Genomic DNA, 22,852 nt, shown 5'->3' on the forward strand with positions numbered 1-22,852 from the left:
TTGCAATTCAAACCATTCTGAGATGCTGTGATTCTGGCTTTGGTCAACCTCACTGGAAAAAAAAAAAAATAATTTCACACTAAAAACCCACAAAAGCCAAACGCCCATGCTTCGTGCAGGAGAGGAACTCCCAGCAGAGCTTCCTACCCAGTTTCTCCAGACCACCCGGCTTCCCTGCCAGCTGAAATATCCCCGATAGCGAGTGCGACAGCCAGGAGAGTTTTTATCGGCTTTTCCCCCTCCTTCCCCATTGTTCCTAAAGACTTGCAAACGCTGCGGAAATTCCCGGCATTTCGGTCTGACCACAAACCTTCTCTAAAGAGACTCTCACACAGTTCATTATGAATATAATGAATAATAATATATTCTTATGAATCCATTTTATGAAATGAATGTGATGGTAGCTTTCTAATTAATATCTGGCAGGAATTAAGTGAGAGCAACTTCTAATGGCACTGCCCCCCTGGCTGGTCAGTTCTTCCATTCCTCTGTGCATCACTCACAGAATATCCTGAGCTGGGGAGGGATCCACGAGGTCCATTTGAAGTCCAGCTCCTTGTCCTACACAGGAATAAATACTGACTTAGAGAAACTGCAGACAGCATTTGATCAAAAGATTCAGCAAATCCAGACCTCGGTTTGGATGGCAGGGGAAATGCTGGTTCTCCAGGAAGTGACCTTCCAAAAGTCTTTACAGAGGGTTTTACTCAGCTGAACATCTGGCAGATGTGGAACTTTCACTGGCTGATTTCATGCAAAACAGCTTTTAAGCCTGCAGAACAGAAAGTAGAGGGGAGTGAGCAGAATTGAATAGCAGCTATTAAAAGAAAAATAATATTGCCTTTCATACCTCTTTTCCATTTTTCCTACCTCTTTTCTTCCCCCCTCATTGCTTTGGCAGGTGTATTTGATGTGCTAAATCTATCCCTGGTGGTATATACCAAACCAGCATTTATATGTCAGGAGAAGAGCAAATTTTGTCAGTAAATAGGGCACAATGATATCCATCTGTGCTCCTGAAATGCATCAGGTGAAGACCTGCTTAGAAAAGTGGATATAACCACTGAAATGAGAGAGCCTACAAAGTATTTACCCTATGAAAAGCAGAATGACTTCTCCAAATAACATTTCCTTTATGCAGTGAAAAAGCATCTTTTGTCTTCATGACAAAGCAACACAAAAACAGTATCTCTGGAACTGTTTTTAAGCAAAACACTCATTGCAGCTGGTTAGATGGGTAATCTACTGTGATTTAGCCTCAGCTCAAAATTTACTCCAAGGCCCTGGCCTTTTTAATGCATGATAATATTCATATAAACATAGTTCTGCTTCTAATGGGCACCTGTGAGACTGATTTGCCAAAAATAAGAGTTTGCATTAGGACTCAGCTAAGATGAATTCATATGGAAATAGTTTACCACATGTTAAAGGATTTGGCCAGGGAGTATAAACAACAGCATGTGGATGAGGAAGAAGTCAAAGCATTAGAAATAAATTATGAGCTGCACGGTTGTAATGGCTATTCCACACCTCAGAAGATGCTCTTCACAGAATTTCCAATAACAAATGCATTTATAAAACATCTGATTGGGTTAGAGTTGTTCAAAGGAATACTGTACTTACTGGAAAGTCTAATGTGAAACCAACACCAGGAAAAAAGGAATTTGTATTAGGAAATGCTGCAGATTTTATTGTGAAGGTGCTGAGGCCTGGCACAGGTTGCCCAGAGAAGCTCTGGATGTCCTTCCCTAAAGTGCTCAAGGCCAGGCTGGACAGGGGTTGGAACAACTTGATCTAGTGGAAGGTCCCTGCCCATGGCAGGGCAGTTGGAAGTGGATGATCTTGAGGTTCCCTTCCAGCCCAAACCATTCTGTGATTCCATGAAGTGACATTAAAATACCACACAGTGCTTCAGCTGGAACACTTCTCCTTCATTAGCCGAGTTTGAAATGTTAGCAAATCTATTTCTGTAGCACGAAGAATATTTTGCCAATAGAGGACCCATTTCCAAACCTCACCATGCACTGGGGCTCTGATAGTCTCAACTTCCAAACTAGAACAATCCCAGTGAAGGACTGGGTCCTGCACAGTGCTTCCCTCCCTCCTGCCACGCCGTTGGGTGGTTTGTTTTCCTTACACTCCCTCAGCTCTCCCTCTCCTTGGGCCCCCACCACCATACGGGCAATCTCACGTCTCTTGGCTTGCAGGATGCTATTTCTGGAAGCACCATCTTGCAGGGAGAGAGCCGTGGTGTGGAAGTTATGATTCATACATTTCATGGGAGCAGAAGTGTGAGTGAGTTTGGGCAGGTGGCGGGGTGGCACGGCGAGCGTGAGGTGGCATGACAGATGTCAGCAGCCAGGAAAGTGTGCTCCAGAGGTGCAAGACAGGAGGAGTTACAAGTTCCTGGGGAGTTGTATCCACTTACATCAGACTTGGGAAAATGGGCATCATAAGCATGCTGACGTTCAATGTTTTGCCTGCCATTTTTGCAGCTTATGTCACAAGAAACTGCTGTGTCCCGGCTGTCTTCTGTGTCTGAAATGTCTCTTTTTGGCTTCTCTCTGTCTCCCAAATCCACCTTCACCACTTCTGTCACTCCTTCCCTCACCACTGCTCAGGCAGGACCAGGACATTCACCATTTCCCCTGCAGCTTTCCCCCTCTCCAGCCTGAGCCATTCCTCCTGCTGCCCCTCCAGATTGGAACTTTCTCCTCTCCCTCTCTCCTACACAATCACCTTCTAGATGCAGCTCCTTCCCAAGCTCTGTTTCTTCCTTTCCCTCCAAATCCAGTCATTTTTAACCAATTTATTGTAAAGATGCTTAATTAGGCAGTCACAGCCCAAATAGCAGCAAGAAATGCTTCACAACACTGCATGATCCAAGGCATTTCAATTCCGAAATATTGTCTTACATGATAAACTCTTTAGCAGCCCTTGCCCAAAACTTGTATTGCAAATTGTTGAAGTTTGTAATAGATCACAGCTTCCACTAAAGCCAGAGCACAGCCAAGCCTCAGAAAGGTGTTGGCCCAGCTCTGCAGCTGCTTTCCAAACCATCCATCTTCACCTCCTGCTTTGTGCTGCAAACTGAGCTTTGAAACTTCTATTCCAAACCATTCTCAAAGGGCCCTGTTATTCTGAGGAACTAAATAAGGAGTCTAAATAGTCTTCTTATATGGTGGGAAGAATGGATGTTCCTCTGTGAGCCAGGGAGAGAAAACAGCTCCTCTGAGAGCAGCAGCACCCCAAGAAAGGCTCGTGAGTGCACAAGGAGAGGGCAGAATAGAAAGGGCAGCTTAAGAGGAATTCAGTGGCATGACAAGTGATAATAAACCAACAAGAAAAACCTGGCACAGGAGAGAGAACAGCACCAGCCCCAGAATTTGTGAACCCCTCTCTTAAAAAGTGGGGCAGTTGTTATGGGCTGCATACAGACCTGTTATGGCCGACACAAACGGGGCAGTGGTGAGGGATGCTGAGAGCTGCTTGATCCCTTCCTGCTGTGCCAGCAGCTTCCCAGCCTGTTCTGGGCACAGTGAAATGCAGTGCTCCACGGTGTCTAGGGCCAGGACAAGCCAGCTGAGCCCCATTTTCTGGTGACACCCCATGAATCCTTGCCCTGTACACATACAGCCCATTCATCTCCGGCCGATCCCGGATAAACACTGCGTGGTGTGTGTGGTGCACTGCAGCACTTCAAGGACGCTGGAATGCACTTTATCAGCACTTTTAAACACTGCAGCTTTATGAGGGGAGCCTGAAAATGTATTTACCATTCCAGACTGTGCACAGATGTGCTTTTAATATAACATCCTGATGGGGTTTTTTCTCTTCTCATGACCCCTTGCTGTCCAGGCAAGGGCGCTTGTCTTTCCCTGTGCCACCAGATGCTCCAGGAATTCTTTCTGCTTTCTGGAGCACCAACCACCAGAGATTTCCATGACTTGAGGCAGGTCCTTCAGACCTTCTGATGATGTTCTTCTATGTCTGCAGTGAGGTTTGCTTCATGAGGTAGCTCTGTAACCATCCTTAGCTGCCACACAGATGTTTCCTAACCCAGTGTCTCACCAGTGTTTACATCTCTCCAAGGAGATTCCTCCTGTGCACCAACTGCGTGTGCAGAGCTGTTGATTGCTCAGTGTGTGGCACAGCAAGTCATGCAGATTGCTGAATGTCACAGATATCTTTTATGAAAAATCCTTTCCTTAGGATTTTTCCTCCTGAGAAGCTGAGAGGCCTCAGGAACAAAATGTAAACAATGGTTATCTGCTGCTGTGGAATGCAACAGGTGCATCTGGGATTGGTCTCATGGGGTTGTTTCTAATTAATGGCCAATCACAGTCCAGCTGGCTCAGACTCTCTGTCCAAGACAGAAGCCTTTGTTATCATTCCTTCCCATTCTATTCTTAGCCAGCCTTCTGATGAAATCCTTTCTTCTATTCTTTTAGTATAGTTTTAATGTAATATATATCATAAAATAATAAATCAAGCCTTCTGAAACATGGAGTCAGATCCTCATCTCTTCCCTCAACCTGGGACCCCTGTGGACACGGTCACAGCTGAGAACAGACAGATGATCTGGGGCTCCTCCTGGGAGGTTGGAAACTTGTGGAAATGCCTTCCATGTTCCTGAAGTCACCACATGCTCTGAGGCAGAGCCCTCAGGATGGCTTTCCTGATCTCAGGAGTGTGTTTGGCTACCAGCCTCAGACCTGAAAGTGAAAGATGAACAATGAAAAATTCACCTTGGCTCCACTGCTTGTAGTGGCTCAAGGAAAAGGAAGGCTTCTGAACTGAAGGAGCAAAAGTAAAGACTATAAAGGGCAAGAAAACAGGGGGAAGCAGGAAGGAAGAAAAACCTGCAGAACAGCCTTCCCTTGGGAAAAGCAAGAAGTACTTAAAGCTATTTTCTCTAATTGGATCTGCTACTTTTACAGCTCCATTTCCCAGCTATCTCCTTCTATATCTGTGTCATCTCCCTTCAATATTTACTATTTATGCAGAGCCTTCCAGGTGCTACACCAGGTGAGCTGCGAGGCCCAGGTAAGATCCCTCTCTGGTGCCAGCTCTCTGTGTCTCAGAGAAAGCTGCTCACAGACAAGTGGCTGTTACCAACCAGTGTCACTCTAGGACACAAAATAAAATGAAGTGGACACTGGAATCTCCAAGGTAAAAAGAGGGCAGTTTAATTTCTGACTCCAACATTTATAGATTTCCAAAAGTGACAGTGGGTTGGAGGATGACAGTGCCACCTCTCCAATGACACTGGACAAACCAACAGTCCATCAAATTTCTCCTCCTCCAGAAAAAAAATGCAAAACAATAAATTATTTACATGAAATCCGTGAGAAAGTTCATTACATGAATGTAAACATCAGAAGGCTTAGAAGAACTCAAAAGAACAGAGTGACAAACCAGGACCTTCTATAACCCAATAAGGCATCACCTTGTCCAGAAGTTGGCATCTTATGATGAACTGTGGGGTTACCCCCTCCATTTCTGGAGCAGGGCTCACACATGTCCCCATGGCTGCTGCAGTGGGTGCCCCCAGAGCTTGGGACCAACCTGAGCTGGACAAGGCCCACTGTGACCATGGAGGTGACCACCAGCCAAACAGCACAAGGCAGCACATGAAACACAGAAAGCCAGATTACAAGAATATAAAATAAACTCATAGGGACTGGCTCAGCAGGATCATGATTTTCTCCCCTGTGAGGATCCACCTGTACACTATTTAATCCCTGGATTTTCTCCCCTGTGAGGATCCACCTGTACACTATTTAATCCCTGGATTTTCTCCCCTGTGAGGATCCACCTGTACACTATTTAATCCCTGGATTTGTTCCCCTGTCAGGATCCACCTGTACACTATTTAATCCCTGGATTTGTTCCCCTGTGAGGATCCACCTGTACACTATTTAATCCCTGGAGCTGGGGCCAGCTCCCTTTTGTGTCAAGGGAAGAGTTTCCATTTACTTTAACAGACCTGGAGCAGGCCCAAGCAGAGCTGTATAATCAGCAATGGTTTTACTGAACAGGAGAAATAGTTTTCACCTTGATTCCCTCCCACTCCTCTGCACCAGCTGTAGAGCAGAATCTGCCACTACTGCTTTGGAGACTGAGTCTTCTCCTGAGGAGCTGGGTGTTTGTGTTTGTTTCAGACCAACCAATCCAAGTGGCATTTTCAATGGGGGCTGAGATTTATCCCTTGCCAGGGACAACAGCTTCAGATGATGAGCTGGACTATGCCTGACTCAAACCTTCCAACTCATTTTCTGAAGAACACCGTGTTGATTTTATGCCCCTCTTAGTTTCTAAACTGGGAACTTCATACCTCTTGTTTATATTTTCCTTTGAAAACATTTCTTATCTTTGAGCTGTAGCAGGAGCCCAGACAAATACACAAGTTAAAAAGACAACAGAAATGTTTTGTGCCAAGGAAGGATGGATGTAAGTGAACCTGGCTCTAATAACCATGGAAACAAAACACGTGTCGTATGAAAATGATTCACTCTGTTTTGAAGACTTTTCTGGAAGGCAATAATTTACTGCCTTGGAGGCAGCACAGCAAAACAGCACAACCAGAGAGTCAGGAGAGATGTGTCAGAGCAGGAGTACAACTTAGAATCATAGAATTGTTTGCATTGGAAAGGACCTTCAAGACTATCTTTTCCCAAGCCCCTGCCATGGGCAGGGACCCCTTCCACCAGACCAGGTTACTCCAAGCCCCATCCTACCTGGCCTGGAACACTTTCAGATGTGAGGCATCCATGTGTCAGAGATCAAAGCCTGCAAGCTTTGGACAAAAGAGAATATACAAAATAGGTGTTAGAACATGCCCAGCTCACTCTCTGCAGGTTTTACCTGCAGCATCAATCAGCCCCTGTCCCCCAGAACCTGCTCCCTCTTACATGTGCATGTGTGGGATTTCCCTGGCCTTCCCATTTCTCACACTAAATCCTCACCAAACAAACAAGCAAGAACCACACACACCCCTGCCAGCACACTGTAAAATACCTGACACACAGTGATAGCATTTAATCCCCCTGGCAGGGCATCACAGGGGCTTTCAAACACTCTGCACCACCACAGCCTTACTCGTGAAATTATTTATCAGGGGCTGATTTATAGAGTCCTTTACAAGCTTTGTATCAGCTAATAATGGCCTGGAGGTCTCACATCCTCCAGGCTTGACAGATTCCATGTTCCCCAGGCTGGGATCCTGACTCCTGGAGGAGATTTGCAGTCTGGAGCCGTGCTGTCTGCCTGGCCCTGTGCAATGAGCACCATTTGGGCAGCAAGAGCTGCACTGGGCAAGGGCTGGGCTGGGTGCTGGGTGCTCCTGTCCCACAAGAAATGGGGTCCCACATGGCTCATCCCCTCACATGGCACTGGCAGTAAAGTGTTTTCCACCAGACATAAATCAGAGATGTGCTTGCATCCAACAAAGCCCTAAAATTAAGCAGATGCTGGCAGAGCTTTCTGGTGGAGTATTTTCAAGCTGTGGTAGTCAGCTCTGGGCAGCAGCCACCCCTTTGGAAATGAGTGGAAACTTGAGGAATTTTATAGTCATTAGGCACTGCAGGGATCCCAGCCCAGGGGGAACCTCTTCTCTCCATCAGCCCTGAGTGCCTCTGTGTGATCCTCCCTTCAAATCCCCTGGGAGGTGCAGAGGAAGCCAGGCCCAAGAAAAAGCACAATTCGTTTATCATAGCAGCCAGTTCACAGCAGAGATTAACAGATGGGAAGCACTGCAGAATAAGAGTGTTGATGTTGGGTGACAAGCTGGTAGCTTTTCACTTGATGACCTAAAATATAGGTATGTTTATGACATTAGAGTGAATACCCTGGGGTTTGGGGCTTATAAAATAACAATCAGCCACAAGTTGCATGGTAGCTGTAAGATTTAAAATCCAGAGATGCAGGTAAGAGCTTCATTAGGGGGATTCAGAGTGGATGTATTTGCATGAACCTATATGGAAATGTAAAACAGTGTGGAAGGTGAGAAAGCTTTTCTGCAATTGCATTTTTTATTGACCATAACAGGGAACAGCCATAGGGGGAAAGGTAAAAGCTTTTGTTTTGGAAAATGACTGCCAGCTTAGGAGAGACAACAGGCAGGCACCACTTAAGAGCTAAATGTATGAAAGAACCTCCTGTTTCTAAATCTTAAAAGAAAGAAAAAGAAAGAAAAAGAAGAAGCAAAGAGACAGTCACAAGAGTGGCATTATATTTTTTCACTCTCATTTTTTGCCTTTTTTTTTTTTAGGATGAGCTTTTTCTAGGCAACAATGAGAAGAGACCAAGTTCTTCTTTTCCCCTCAGCATCAAGAAAATTCTGCAGTGGGGAATGGACAGCCAGCAGTGCCCAGAGCAGTTACTGCCTGAACACAGGGAGGAGGGAGTGTCCAGAGTTGCTGGACTTGACTCAAGGAGCAGCAAGCACCACTGCATCAAACAGCACAAGACCAGCAGATGCAAACCTGGCTGTGTTTTGGCACAGGTGTGGGCACCTGAGCTCAGCCGTGGCTCAAGAACCAGCAAAGATTTTGGGTCTGTACATGGTCTGTGGGACATACCCAGACCCATGGGACAAACCCAGCCCACAACATGGGTATGTCCCATGGTCACATCCATGATTTTTATGGCTCTTTCACAGCATCCCAAGGAGGTGAGGGTGCTGGCTGGGCTGGTGCCAGCACGGGGTGAGAGGAGTTTGTCTGGGTTACCTGCCTGTGTGAGACACAGCCCTCACTTCTGCCACCTGCCCAACACAGGTTGCCAAACAAATCACTGACACCAGGCACTCCAGAGGCTTTGCAGGCCCACCCCCACACACACTCTGTGCTTTTGTGACCAGCAGCAGCATTTCCTATTAATGGCAGGAACCAGATGGCCCCAACATGAAGCCAGAGCATGGCAACCTCTGTTCTTTCCATTTTCTAAACTTTCCCTTGAATCCATTATTCATACAGGTCATTCTCTTGCAGGGTTAAATGAAAACCACAGCATGTTTCGTACCTGCCAGAAAAAATTAGAGTTTTCATTGCACAGCATTCAGATACCCTTCCCTTTCTCCATGGGAAGTCACAAAATTATCACCAAACTGCTTAAACATGACAGCAGAGAGGATTTGGAAGTGACATTTAGGAGCAGGAGAGTTAAATATGTTTACTGCAAGCTCATTCAAATGAGAAAAAGTGAGATGGTTTAAGTTGCTGAGTAGAAAGGGCTGGTTTAACAGTTTAGTCAGTAGGTGAGGTGACATTTTCTAGGAGACTGGAAAGTGCCTTGAGCCAACATCATAGCACACCAGAGAAGATTGAGTCCAGGAGATTTAGGGTCTTTGGAAAGACTGCTTGACTCAAATGTCTTCTGTCTTGTTTGACAGCCAGAGGGCATTGAAGACCAAAATTTTATAAAGCTGGAGACCTTGAGGAAGCAAAAACCACTCCACCAGGTGAAAGAACTTTTTTCCTTTTATACACTTTGTGAGTGTACAGAGACTTCTCCAAACTCACAGCTCTGCCATTGGTCTCCTTCAAACCCAGTTTCTAATAATGTGTCTTCCTTCTAATACCAAGTTGTGCTCACTACACTTTCTGCTACCACAGGTAGCCTTTCTTCAGGTCACAAGCTCTAGAAATGTCAGTCCCATGCTCTCGTTTTGGAACTCCTTGCCAAATGCTTAAGGGCAGTGTCCCAGCATTCACCATCATGATCCATGAGCAGAAGAAGGTTTTAGGACACAAGCTTCATTGTCATCCATATTTACATGAAAATCAGTCCTGAAATAAAAATCTCTGCAATATCCTGGTTCTATCTTCTGCTTTCTGGGCAACACTCTCCCTTGCTGCACATCCTCAGAGAGATGCTCTTGGTTACCTTCCTGTTGCCCACCTCTTCTCTGTGAGCTCTAAGTATTTTCTTCCAAGGATCACAATTTCATGGAGGCCCAAGCAGCCAAAATAGGTAATTTGCTGTTTATTGTCAAAACTGAGAAAGGGAACTGGAGCTGATGCTCCCAGAATTCCCAGAAGCTGGAGTTTGCTGGAGGCATTGTCAGCTCTGAGGTCCTCTGGCAACACAGCACAAACAATTATTTGCACATGGGGTCTCTAATCAGGAGTTTCATGAAGAATTTAATTAGAGTTCTTAAACTAATGGCTGGGAATAGCTAAGTGTGAGATGATCAAGAGAAAGTGATAGGTTATTTGTTTTCCTGCAGAGACTGCTCTGTTCCTTCTCTTGGTAATTGGAATTAGTGGACTGGAATTAGTGCTGCCTGCAAAAGCATTTCCACCAAAACAGGGTATCACTGTTACTTCCAAGCAGGCTGAATTTTTCAAGACTTGAAGCTCAGGCCAATGTAGACACAAGAGCCCTGTTGCAATATTCAGGGAATGACAACAATATGTTGGGGTTTTTGTCTCATATTGTCTGTCTAGACCCTGGAAATGTAGCTGAAAGCCAGCAAGAATTAAACCTTAGAGTCCATTTTTGTTTTGCAAGCTTTCCAGGAAACATTTACTTTTGATTTCATGGTTCTAAACTCAATCTTTCCTCAGTGTATAGTTCACTATAAAACGAGGTTAAGAGGTTCCTACGCTATTAAAAAATTATTTGGGGGAACAAGAGAAATAGAAGACAGATTTTATTTTTTTTTTTTAGTGGATACAAACACTTCAAACGCTGAATAATCTTCTTAAAGGACCCGACTGCATCCTGGTGCCCTGTTTTCCCAGCTGCCATGGGAGCAGAATTTGATTTCTGAGCTCTGCTGTATCAGTGCAGCATCTCAGAGGGGAGGGAAAGGCAGCACTGGGGTCAGTGGCTGCAGCCTGGTCCTTCTCCCAGTCACCCCAGCACCATGAATGCTGGTATGAACATTCCTTTTACCCAGGAGGATACAGGACAGGAAATACCACTGTGGGAACAAATTCCAGCTGTGCCATGACACGTGTAAAACACTGAATATGTCAGTGAGCATCAGAGCTCAGTGTTTCCTTTTATCTCAGAAAGGAGAGGGATTGCAGGCCCTGCAAGCCTCACCTTCTTCAGTCATCACTTGCATCTTCAGTTATCTCCAGGGGCACACTGGAACTGAAATCTGGCCTCTGAGGCCACACAGTGCTGCACAGCAGGGACACCTGCCCTGACACCAGGGATTTCCACCAGGCTAAGGGACACTGGGAAAATTATGGACTAATAACTATGGTTTTCCACCCTAGCAGCCTGTGCTTCCATCTCAGACCACACAGACCACAGGGTGTGGAAATAAGAGCAAAAATCCACCTTGTCACACTGACTAAACTTATCATAAGCTGAGCCTGTGTTTCTCTAGCTCTAAAGTGGAAAAGGTGAAGTCTCTGAGGGCATTTTAGCCAGAACAGAGGTACCAGCCATTTCCTACAGCCTGCCCTCGAAACTGCTTCACAGACTGGCTTGCAACCTCACAGCTGAACAATTCTCTGACTACCCACTCCCAACAGGACTCCTGGGATCTGGATTTTATCCAGAGTCTATCTACATCACCACCACAGCCTTGGGCATGCTGAGCCTTGACTCTGAGGTGAGACAGGCAGTGAACCCTGCCCTGGCCAGGCTGCTGGTCCCCAAGCTGGCTAGGGGAGTCAGGTGAGACAAGCCCTGCCCATGGCAGAGCTTGACCCTGGAAGATCCCACAAGGCTGGTTTCACTCCCTGGAGCAATGATCTTTCCTCTCCATCTCAGCCCTTCACATGCTGGTGCCTGGAGCAGAGGCACAGGCAGAAGTTCTGCCATCACAGACTTGGAATGCCTCAGCACAGAGAAGGAAGCAGACACCAGCTAAACAGAGAAATGGATTTCGCACAATTTCGTTGTGGAGATGAGGAGCTAAGAGCAAATCAAGGAGCTGCTGTGTGAGACGTTACCACGCAACAGAGCAGTTTACCTGCTCTTGGTTCCCCACTGATAGCAGTGAAGAGAATTACTCTTCTGTCACAAGCTAAAGATATCACACTGAGACTTACTGGAGTTCACCTTCTTGAGGAGGAGAAGAGGGTTTTCAGTAGCCTCTCCTAGAATAAATTGTCAGGTAAAGCGACGAACCTGAAACGGCAGCTTTAGAATTCAAACACAATTCTAATTGAAAGGAGAGAAGTGTTTTAAAGAGTGGAGGCAATTATCCATTTGACCCAGCTACCAAGAAAAGATGTGAATCTCTTGAGAGTCTTCAAGTGGAGATTTTTACTGGTGGTAGACAATAGCCAAACACTGGTTCCCAATATGACCCCAGCCACCTGTGGGTCACGGTCCCCACCAGGCCAATATTTAATCAAGAGGGTCCCTTTGTCTCTTACACAAAATAAAGAGGTGACACATGGAAGGCAAATTTGTGCCCTGACCACCTGGTAGAAGCACAGAATGACAGAATAGTTGAGGTTGTAGGGGACTTCTGGAGGTCACTCCTTGTTCAGGACAAAGCCAGCTTAGATCCGGCTGCTAAGTGCATTTTTCCTAGCAGAATTTTTATCATTTCCAAAGCCTGAAATTCATACCTATGTATTGTTTGATCACTCTCACAGTGCAAAAAATTCCCCTAAGACCAAATCAGACTTTTCTTTGCTGGACCTTCCATCCAGAGGAAGCACTTGGAAGCCTGAGCTACGCGTTGCTGTTGGAGATCAGCTCAGCTCTGAGCTCTGGTGTGGGTGAGAGAAGGGTCCTGCAGGACTCTGTGCCTCCCCCAGGGCTCCCTGGCCCTTTCTGCTGATCCCAGCAAGCTGTTGTGTGGTCTGTGCAGGGAGGTTGCACTCTGCCAACACTTTGCTCTTTTCAGCTGGTTTAATTATTCTCTCATAATAACTCTTCCCCTCTCTCTATGAAGAACAGATGATCGACACGGATTGCACAGTGTTCCAAAGGTTGCTGTGTACATCCAGGGAGCTTTCCAGCCACCTAACCCCACCTCCCCCCAGATCTGTGGGGGCTGAGCTGCTCCACTGACTCCAGAGTCCTGACTCCAACAATGGCAGTGCTGCCATTCCCGACACTGAGCTAAATGCTTTCCATGTTGGGGCACAAGTAACAATAGTCAATATTTTGGTGAAGCTGAATTACAGGCAGCAGTTGCAACAGCTGCCTTCAGTTTTGGCTCCAACAGCCAGCTCCCCAGTGAGGTACAACACACCATTTGATGAATTCCACACTCTGTTCTTCAGTTACAGTTTATTAAAAGATGGATTAAAACATTGGCACAACAGTGGCCGCAGGAATATTTTTCCAGCAACATCATCCCAGAAGGCTTTGGAGACGCAGAATTGTGTCTAAATTGGGATACCATTCATACATGGTTTGAGCTGGTGTTCAGGAAGACAATGCTCACTGTTAGAAGAGTATTTTGTTACAAAAGAAAATAAATCTCTGTCCTCTGTAGGCTCAATATTGACATACACCATTACAGATATGGTAAAGTCTGAGAAGAACCTTCTGAGCTTTGAAATCAAAGAATAGAGGCCAGTAAGACTGGGAAAACAACAGCTGGTGGATATCATGTGTGAGCAGCAAGAGCTGCAAGGAGTTCAACAAGTTACTCTTCCCATTGTGCTGCCTGCATGCAGAATTAGGGGGAGTGGGGCAGGCATCGAGTGGCCCTTCCAGAAGACACACATTACCTGTCCCACACTGATGAATCCCGTATCCCATTTTATGTCCCTCCTGCTCATGGCTTTTACAGAAAAAGTGAGACTCAGTGAATATGATCCTGGCTTTAACATCACGGAAAAACCATCATGAGCAACTGAATTAATTCCATGCAGTGTCATGACAAGTTATAATTCAGGAGGAGACAGGGAAATGGTGGGAGCTGAAGTCAACAGAAGCCAAGAGACAGCAACCAACTCTCATTTTGAGCTGAAATTCTCCTTGTTCACCCCCTCACTTTTCCTGCTGAGCATGCAAAATGCTTCAGGAGATCTTAGCCAAACCACTTGGTGTAAGTGAAGACACAGGGCAGAGGCTGAGCTTTCAGAGCTGTGGGTTTGATCTCTGCTGCACTGGGGAAGCCCAAGTTCAGCTGTTTACTTGTGTGCCAAGCCAATAATCTAGACGCTGTCAAAGACTGTGAGAGCACTTCCTCCCCTTCATCTCACATTTCCCAGCAGCTGAGATGCTCCATCCTTTGGACCACTCCAGCTGAGGGATGGGGAGAGCATTCCTACACACAGCTCCAGCTACCCTGGGCATCAACCTCCACTTTTTATAAGCTGCATATCTCCAGTGCCATTCAGCCAGGCACAGAGACTGAAGGGTTAAACATTAATCCAAATACATGCCAGATCTCCAATTAACTATCCAGTGTGAAAAGGAACTTGAGCTTTCACATGGATTTAAAATATTCCCTGTGCAGCTCATCCACAACGCGGCCACAGGACTGTGTGGAGCCACTGAAACGTGCTGGCCATTGTCCTGTGGCCAGACCTCCTGGAGCACGGTTGCTGTTCTCTTTTTTCCTTGGTACAACTCCCAGCTTCACCCTGAGAAGAAGAAAAAGCATCTGAAAAAGAACATTTCATGGAATTGGGCTGCAATGCTTGAAAGCTGTGGGGTGGCTGCTTGCATGGGCTGTGGGCATTAATGAGGTGACAGTGGCAGTGGCAGGGTTGGCAAAGCACTGGATGTGCTCCAGGGTTGGGCAGAGGAAGGGTAAACTTCTTTTAGATGGTTTTTTGGGATTTACAACTTTATTCACAATCTCCTGAGGGAGAGCCTTCACCAGCCTGCCCCCTCCACTGTCACAGACATCTTTTATGAAAAAGCCTTTCCTTAGGATTTTTCCTCCTGAGAAGTTGAGAGGCCTCAGGAACAAAATGTAAACAAGGTTATCTGCTGCTGTGGAATGCAACAGGTGGATCTTTGATTAGCCCATGTTGATTGTTTCTAATTAATGGCCAATCACAGTCAGCTGGCTCGGACAGAGAGTCCGAGACACACAAGCCTTTGTTATCATTCTTTCTATTTATATTCCTTGCTAGCCTTCTGATGAAATCCTTTCTTCTATTCTTTTAGTATAGTTTTAATATAATATATATCATAAAATAATAAATCAAGCCTTCTGAAACATGGAGTCAGATCCTCATCTCTTCCCTCATCCTCAGACCCCTGTGAACATGGTCATGCTCCACCATGAAATGAGGAGTTCAGGCTTCAGCCTGGCTCCTCCTGCCCTCCCCCATTGTACTTTCCATTTTCATCACTAACATACACAGACATGTGCTAACACCCTGTTCTTTGGGGAGCTGGCCTGGATTTTCCAAAGTCTGTCCTCACACCACAGCATGTCAGAAACCACTGGCAGATGTGTGGAGGAGTGGGAGGGAAGGGAAAATTATTTTGAATTTCATCTGCCTTTGTGCTTTTGTATTTGTTATAAGGGTGTACAAGCTGGGTTCAGTCCCATTGACATACCACTTAAAGTGAGATTAAAAATATTTTATTTATTTTTAACAACATTTGGTTCCACAAAGGCTCCTAACCCAGTCTAAGAGCCCTGCTCCTGCATTGCTTTGGAAATCAGCTGGGACACAGGAGATCTTTGTTCCAAAGCTGTGTTTTGTCCCAAAGCTGGGCTGAAAAAACACACTATCCTCAAAGTGAGTAAATATTTTCTTGGAATGGGTACCAGGGGAGCCCTTTCAGCATTCCCTCCCCAAACCAGACATATGTGCATCCAGCTGCTTCAGTAGCTCACTACCAACCTCACAACAAGGCAGATTTCTGGCAGCTGCTGTTGAATGCTGAAGACAAGTCACCTTGAATGCAGCCAAGAGATAGGGGATGAGCACTCACATCCAAGAGACTGATCCCACCCTAAACAAGCCAGCCAGGCATCAGAACCATCCCAGCTCCTGCCAAACAGGCTCTGTGTGCTGAAAGCAAAGTCTGCTGCAGCCCAGGCCCTTCCCTGGGAGCAGCACGAGGGCACAGACATTCCTCCCACCTGGAACAGCTCCTCTTCCCCACAGATGCACCCAGCCCAGACTTCCAGATGTGTCAGGCACAGCTTGATCATATGGACTTCCTGTGATGGGAACAAGGGCTTTTCATTACTGTATGAGGACAGGAGTAATTTGCTTTGCATGCAGCTTTGGCTACATCAGGCCACACATGCAGAAGCTTGGGGTTTGCATTAGCATAACTCCACTGGCTTTTGCCAGACCAAAACAGATGTCCCCCATGTCTGTGGCAGGTTGAGTGCAAGTCAAGCCCCTAAAATAGCGCAGATCTTTAGCAGTCAGAAGGACAAACGTTAATTCTTCCAGTCCATTTACCATGTGTTCTATTTTGGTGTGCAGCATCCTTCAGTAGAGAGGAAAAAATGTTATACGCTGACATAGGCATTCATTAAAAATATTTCAAGTCTGTCAGTCATTTCCCTTTCATCTCATGACTTAAGGGAGCCTTCATCTGCACAGGGGACCTCACTCAGAGCCTGATGTGAGGGTGGGACAGGCAGTGAAAAAATACCTGCAAGTGTCCACTTGAAATTAATGCAATCCCTTCATGGTGACTGCAGCATTTACCATGGAAAGGTGCAATTGCTGAGAACTAACACAGTCTTTCCAGAAAGGAGGAACCTCCAATAACAAACAGTTCCAACCCAGAATATGCCAGGTGGTGTTTTGTCCTGGGTGCAGGATGTCACTGTAGGACACGAAAGAACACAAGCGCACGCTGCTGTTCTCAAGGTGAAGAAAAAAGGAAGTTTATTTTCTGACTCTAACATTTATAGTTTTCTAAGAGTGATAGTAGATTGGAGGGTGACAGTCCTACCTCTCCAATGACACTGGACAAACCAACAGTCTATCAGCTTTCTCTTCTTCTATAAACGAATGCAAAACAATGAGTTATTTACAGGAAGCGTGCGAGAAAGTTCGCTACAAGAATGTCAACATCAGAAGGCTTAGAAAATCTTAAAAAAATCAGGGCAACAGCAGGCCACAGTTCCTATTGCACTGCCTGCCTGCTCCTCATGCCACAGCTGTAAATACCTGCCCAGAGAAGCTGTGGATGGAAGTGTTCAAGGACAGGACAGGGCTTGGAGCAGCCTGGTCTTGTGGAAGGTGTCCCTGCACATGGCAAGGGGTTGGAAGCAGATGATCTTCGAGGTCCTTTGCAGCCCAAGCCATTCTGTCAACCTGTGATAGCTCAGGAGACCAGAGACTTGTCCCACCACAGAGTTCTATTGCCCTTACACAGGCACGGGGACATTTCTCTAGGTTGAAAGCTTTAGAGGGGTGTTTCTCCATTTCAGTTCCCCCTAAATTATCCACATGGGAGACCTGACCTCTGCAGGAATTTGCTTTCATGTCAGAAAGCCCATTAAGGCATTCCAGCCTTCCAAAAGCCAGCTCTGCCCTTGTATCTGCAGCTCCCAGCACTGACTGCACTGCCAAGCAATGCAGCAGGAAAATCAAACCCTGACACTCACATCAAGGAAAGGTGAAGTCTCCAGAAACACAGACATCCCAAATCAATAGCAGCAGACCCCTGTTATGCACAGAAGATTTCCTCCAGGCAGGCAACGAGTGCAAGATGGACATTTTCATTTCACAGGTCTATTCATCCTCAGCCTTAAGCCTCAGCTTCACAAATCACTGCACAGCAGTGGAGCAGAGCCCAGAAGCATCCCCTGAGCTGGAAGCAATAACAGGAATGAAGCATCCCTTTACATTGACCTAAATCTCAGATCCTCACAGCCTGTGCTTGCTGCACACCAGGGGACTGAGCATAGGCAGCTGCCACAGCTTGGCTGTGGCTCAGGAAATCCCATTTTTTTCCTCATGGGCCATTCACAGGCACAGTTTTCAAACTCATTCACTTTGCTGTACAAAGTCAAAGGAACCAGCCATGATCCAGCAGGTGCTGTCACCAGTGTCCTGCCTCCTACTGAAACAGCTGGTGCAGAGAGCAGCTTAGACATTTAAGATTAGTTGGATAATGAATGATTAATAAATAGCTCACCTAATAAAGAAGATTATTCTTCACTTAGCAGCTGTTATCTGACCTCCCAAAAAGCTTGGTGATTTATAGCTTGTGTACCACTAAGTCAAATAAGTCCTCTCTCTCACATTTTATTGTTTCTATTTTAACCTCTCTCAGCACTGGCCTCAGTAATAGTGCCTGGCACCATGGGCAGATATTCCCTTGCACCTGTAGTGATGCAGGAGGGTCACTGAGGCAGGACAGATCCCTGTGTGAGGCCAGGAGAGGTGCACACCACCCAGAAATGTCACTGTGGACAATCTACAGCCCTTCCTCCCAACGAGTTTCTCTCTCCCACCATTCTCCTGACCCCAGCAGAGCTCTGTCCCACTTTCTAGGAGCAAGAAAACCTCAGTCTCCAGCGAGACAGCAGGCAGCAAGACCAGGCATTTCCCTGGCACTGCCAACTGTGACTTTCTCCATTGGTGTTTCTGACCACTCACAGTCCCAGATCTGTAAGATAAAACCCCCATTCCAAGCCTGGGACACCCTGGGCTGTTGGCTGCAGACTGCAGCCCTGTGCACTGCCAAGGACTGGGACCAGCACAAACACACCACAAGAGGCCAGAGACCCCCTCCATCTTTGCTTTTTCACTCCTCTGAGCCACCTGCCTGCCTTGGGAGCAGCAACCATCATCCTGGGAGAAGAGCTGCTTCTCCTTTGGGGGTGCTGTGCCTTCCCTCAAAAAGGGTTTTCTCACCAAACAGGAGGTGGCACACAAAGTTGGGTAATGCTGAACTTTTCTTTCTGTGGAAACAAGAGAGGATGTAAGTGAGCAGGAGCCCTGCACTGAGCCTTCCCCAGGCCCACCCTGATTGCAGCCAGGGCAGGGAGGGATCTGGGCTGTAATGAGCATCTCCCAGTGAGATAAGGTACATCCATGCCACAGCCCTCCAGCTCAATAGCTGGAAATACAATCAGGGCTGGATTTCAGCCAAGGCCATGTTCAGCTGACAACAATTTACAATTAGGCACGAGGCATGGTTTAGTTTTAAGCTGTGAGGCTGCCTCCCCAGGGCTGCAGGGGATTTTCCATCAGTGGCACTATTTAAACCCTCGGATGTCACACAAGATGAGAGAAATGACATTGGGTTAGTCAATCCCTTTCTGGCTGTACAAACCACTGCCTCAGACACTACAGGACTCTCATGGGATAAGAGCAGAACCTTGTTTTATGACAGCACCTTTCTAGTCCATGTAACTAAACACCAGAAGGGCCTAGGCAGTAAATGGTGTAAGCAATTCATCAAGCCCCTGGCTTGCCAAGAGTTTTTGGCTGTGGCACAGCCACATCTCAGTGCAGTCCTAATGCTGCCATGGTGGCTTTGGGCTCACCTGGGCTTTTGACCCCAGCCTGGTGGGATTTCTGCATAGAAGAGAGCTTTGCACACCCAGAGCAACAGACCCAGGCTGGTCCAGTGGCCTTTCCTTCAGGAATCTGGTTCTAATGGCAGGAGGAGAAAGGAGCCCCCACTGCTATGGGTGAGGGATGGGGCAGCACTAACAGGTCACAGGGATGGATCAGACACTGTCCCAGAGCTGCAGGTTAGGGTTTACATCCAGGGAAGAAGAGGGAGGAGCAGGGTAATCCACCCAGCCCTGCTAGATCCAAAGCTTTTGTGTTTGCCCCCACTGAGTTATTCATTTTGGCTTGCAATCACAAGTGAGTCTAATCAAAAAAACCCAAACAAATAATCACCTGTTTGCTTCTGCAAATCCCACACCCCCTCTGGAAACATGCACACAAGTGGTTACCCCAGCCACCAACATCTGCTTTAACCACTGATCCCCTCAACCCTGCAAATCTCCCAGCACTGCTTCACTCCAGAGCCGTGTCCCAGGCACAGCCCCTCCATCACCACCACTGGCATTTCAAACTGGGACCAAGGCACACAGGGAGGGTGTCCTGGGCATGTTCTCATCTCTCCTTCCTCAGCAAGGACCAGAGCCAGCAATGCTGGAGGAGGCAGAGGCCCCAGCTTGGCCCTGGTCCCAGCTGAAGACATGATGTAGTGAGCACATATCTACCTAAAAGAGGTCACTCAAGTGCCTCCCACTTAATATTTAGAAGTTGTTTCTCTTTTCAGCCCAGGGTCTCTGGGGTGCTCCTGGCTCACAGCACAGCAGACCACATTCACATTTTTTAGATGTGTATGAATGTTAAAAATAACCTGCCAGGTTTCTCTCAAACAGGGATGAGATAAGGCTTCTGAATAGCCCATTGCAGCTACATATCAACTTGCTGGGATCCTCAGGGAAGAAGGGAAGGGTAGGGGAAGATGGAAAGGTATTTATAATGGAAAAAGTGATGAAATCAGCCATTTCCCTCCTAAGCACTTGGTGTATTGCTGCAAGATCTCACGAGCTGAAGAGCTGAGTAACAGGAACAAGTCCATAAAAGACTCAAGGAAATTCCCATCACTGCTGAGCAAGGGAGGCTGCTCAGAAGAGGCAGAGCATTACCAGGATTTGTATCTCAAGAGATGGGATCAGATTAATGAAAAAGAGGAGGAAAGAAGATGTTCCTGTTGCTTGAAGAGATGCCAGGAAAGGGCACAATTGTGGTTCTACCTGTCCCCCACTGCTGCCCATGCCAGAACTTTGGAAAGATGAGAGGGTGGATGAGGCAGACACAAAACTGTAATGGGAGCCAGAGAAAGATGCAGTGGCCTCCAGAAGGGGGTGCCCAGGCTCCCCACTCTGGGTCTGGGGGGCAGCTGGGGCCCTTGGCTTTGCACACACCTGGGGGACAGAGCTTGGTGACAGACACTCTGCCAGACCCACCTTACTCAACCTGTGTTTTTGGGAGCCACATTTTGATGTATTCTCTGGAAAACTGAGGAAAGGAATAGCTGTTGCCCCTCCTGGGTTTTCTGGTTAGACTGGGAATTGTTTTCTAGAGGAGCTCAGCTTCCACCATTTCCATGCCACTATTTGTCCAATAAATTTCATTGCCAGTTGGATCAGGCTTTAAGGTGCCAGGCAAAACCCTGGGTTCATCCCTGCATTGGAAGCCTTACTCTGGGGTGATGTGATAACAGGGAGAAAGTGCAGGGCAATGCCAAAAACACTCACACAAGAAACAGGAAGAGTGAAGAGGGTGCATTTCTGGGTGTTGCCTCATGCTTGTATCAGCACAGCCTGCTCCAGACCCTCTTGCTGACCTCACACTCTTTGCTCCCTCTTGCAAGTCCCCTCAGCACAGGGCTGGTGGCCCAGGAGCACACCCAGGGCAGCAGCAGCTGCCTGTCAGCGTGATGGATCCAGCAAGGCAGCGACATCAACCCCAGCCAAGCTCAGGCTGTGACAGAAATTCTCAGAGCAGGGGCCACTGTGAGACTGTCCAGGCATTTCAGAAGAAGAAATAACCCCATGGACCCTCTGCTGCAGAGCAGTCCAGTGCTTGTTTGTTTAATTGGGATTTATTCCTCTGCTGGCCAAGAGAAAGTTTTGAGGGTGTTTTCTTTGTATTGGCTGGGAAGATGAGAATTTGGGGAGGATTTAAAAAGAGAAAGGAAGTCTTGTGGTTTGGTTTTCTTAGGGCTTTTTTTTCTCCCCTTAGAATTTATTTTTCTTTGGTTTTGGTGAGATAAATCTCCCCTCATCCCCCCGCCCCAACCCCCAGACAGAGGAGAGGAGAGGAGAGGAGAGGAGAGGAGAGGAGAGGAGAGGAGAGGAGAGGAGAGGAGAGGAGAGGAGAGGAGAGGAGAGATTTCCTGTGCCAAAAAGATTAGCACACTGAATGGGGACACACACAGACTCACAGCTGCAGGATCTGGGCAGTTTTAGGCCAGGGGACTCCTCGTGGTAGGTCCTGCTGATGGGGCCAAGCCCTTTTTGCTCTGCTGTCCCCTGTGCACTGCAGGGACTGTCTGGGACACTTTTCTGTTCCCTCTCTGTTGGTACAGGTGTAAAAGTGGGACTAGAGCTGTAGCTGATTTCTGTGTGGCAGAATCAGGGGCAGTCACAGCATCAGCTCTCACTGGCTTCTCAAAAGCTGTGCCACCCTCTTTGCCCTCTGGCAAAAGGGACAGAGGGGACCTTGCAGCTCAGCACATTCTATGGGCTGGTGGTGACCCCTTTCCCCCTTTGGCCTATGACTTGTATCTGTTCTTTTTTTCTCCTCCCAGTTTCTCAGTGCTTCCCTGGGCTCCCCAGGACTGTCCTGTGAGCAGTGCCAGCTCCCTTCTGAGACTGCCCCTCACCAAGATGCCCACAAAGTTTTCCAAGATGCACCACAAAGTTTTCCAAGCATCTTCCTCCCTGTGCTAGAGACTGTGGCTTCAAGGTCAGAGAAGGTCAAATGCATCAAGGCCTGTGGAACTGGTTAAAATTGCTCCCCATCTTGGTCTCTCCCACTCCTGGATTTCTGACACTGCCTCTGTACTCACTTCTGTCTCAGCATGGACCAGATTCTGTGGGTGTTAGGCTTTTAGTCTCTTTGTGCTTTATCCTGCATCTCTTCTTGCCTCTTTAGCTGTCATCTCTGTCTCATCTCTCATGTTCTTCAGCCACAATTACTGCCAGAGTCCCTGTTCTCCAGCTCCCACCCTAGATCTGCTCCAGTCCAGCTCCCAGACAAGTTTTCCAGTGGCATCCTCCCCACCACTTTGAACAGCCAGCTGTGCTCTCCATTTTCAAGCTTTACCCCCTTTGGCCTATGACTTCTGTCTGTTCTTTTTTTCTCCCCCCAGTTTCTCAGTGCTCCCCAGGACTGTCCTGTCAGCAGTGCCAGCTCCCTTCTGGGACTGCCCCTCACCAGGATGCCCACAAAGAAGCCATGAATAAGGCCAGTCATGTGCTAAGACCTCGTTATTCCCT

Source organism: Agelaius phoeniceus, chromosome 6 (genome assembly GCF_051311805.1).
Source record: "Agelaius phoeniceus isolate bAgePho1 chromosome 6, bAgePho1.hap1, whole genome shotgun sequence".
NCBI lineage: Eukaryota > Metazoa > Chordata > Aves > Passeriformes > Icteridae > Agelaius > Agelaius phoeniceus.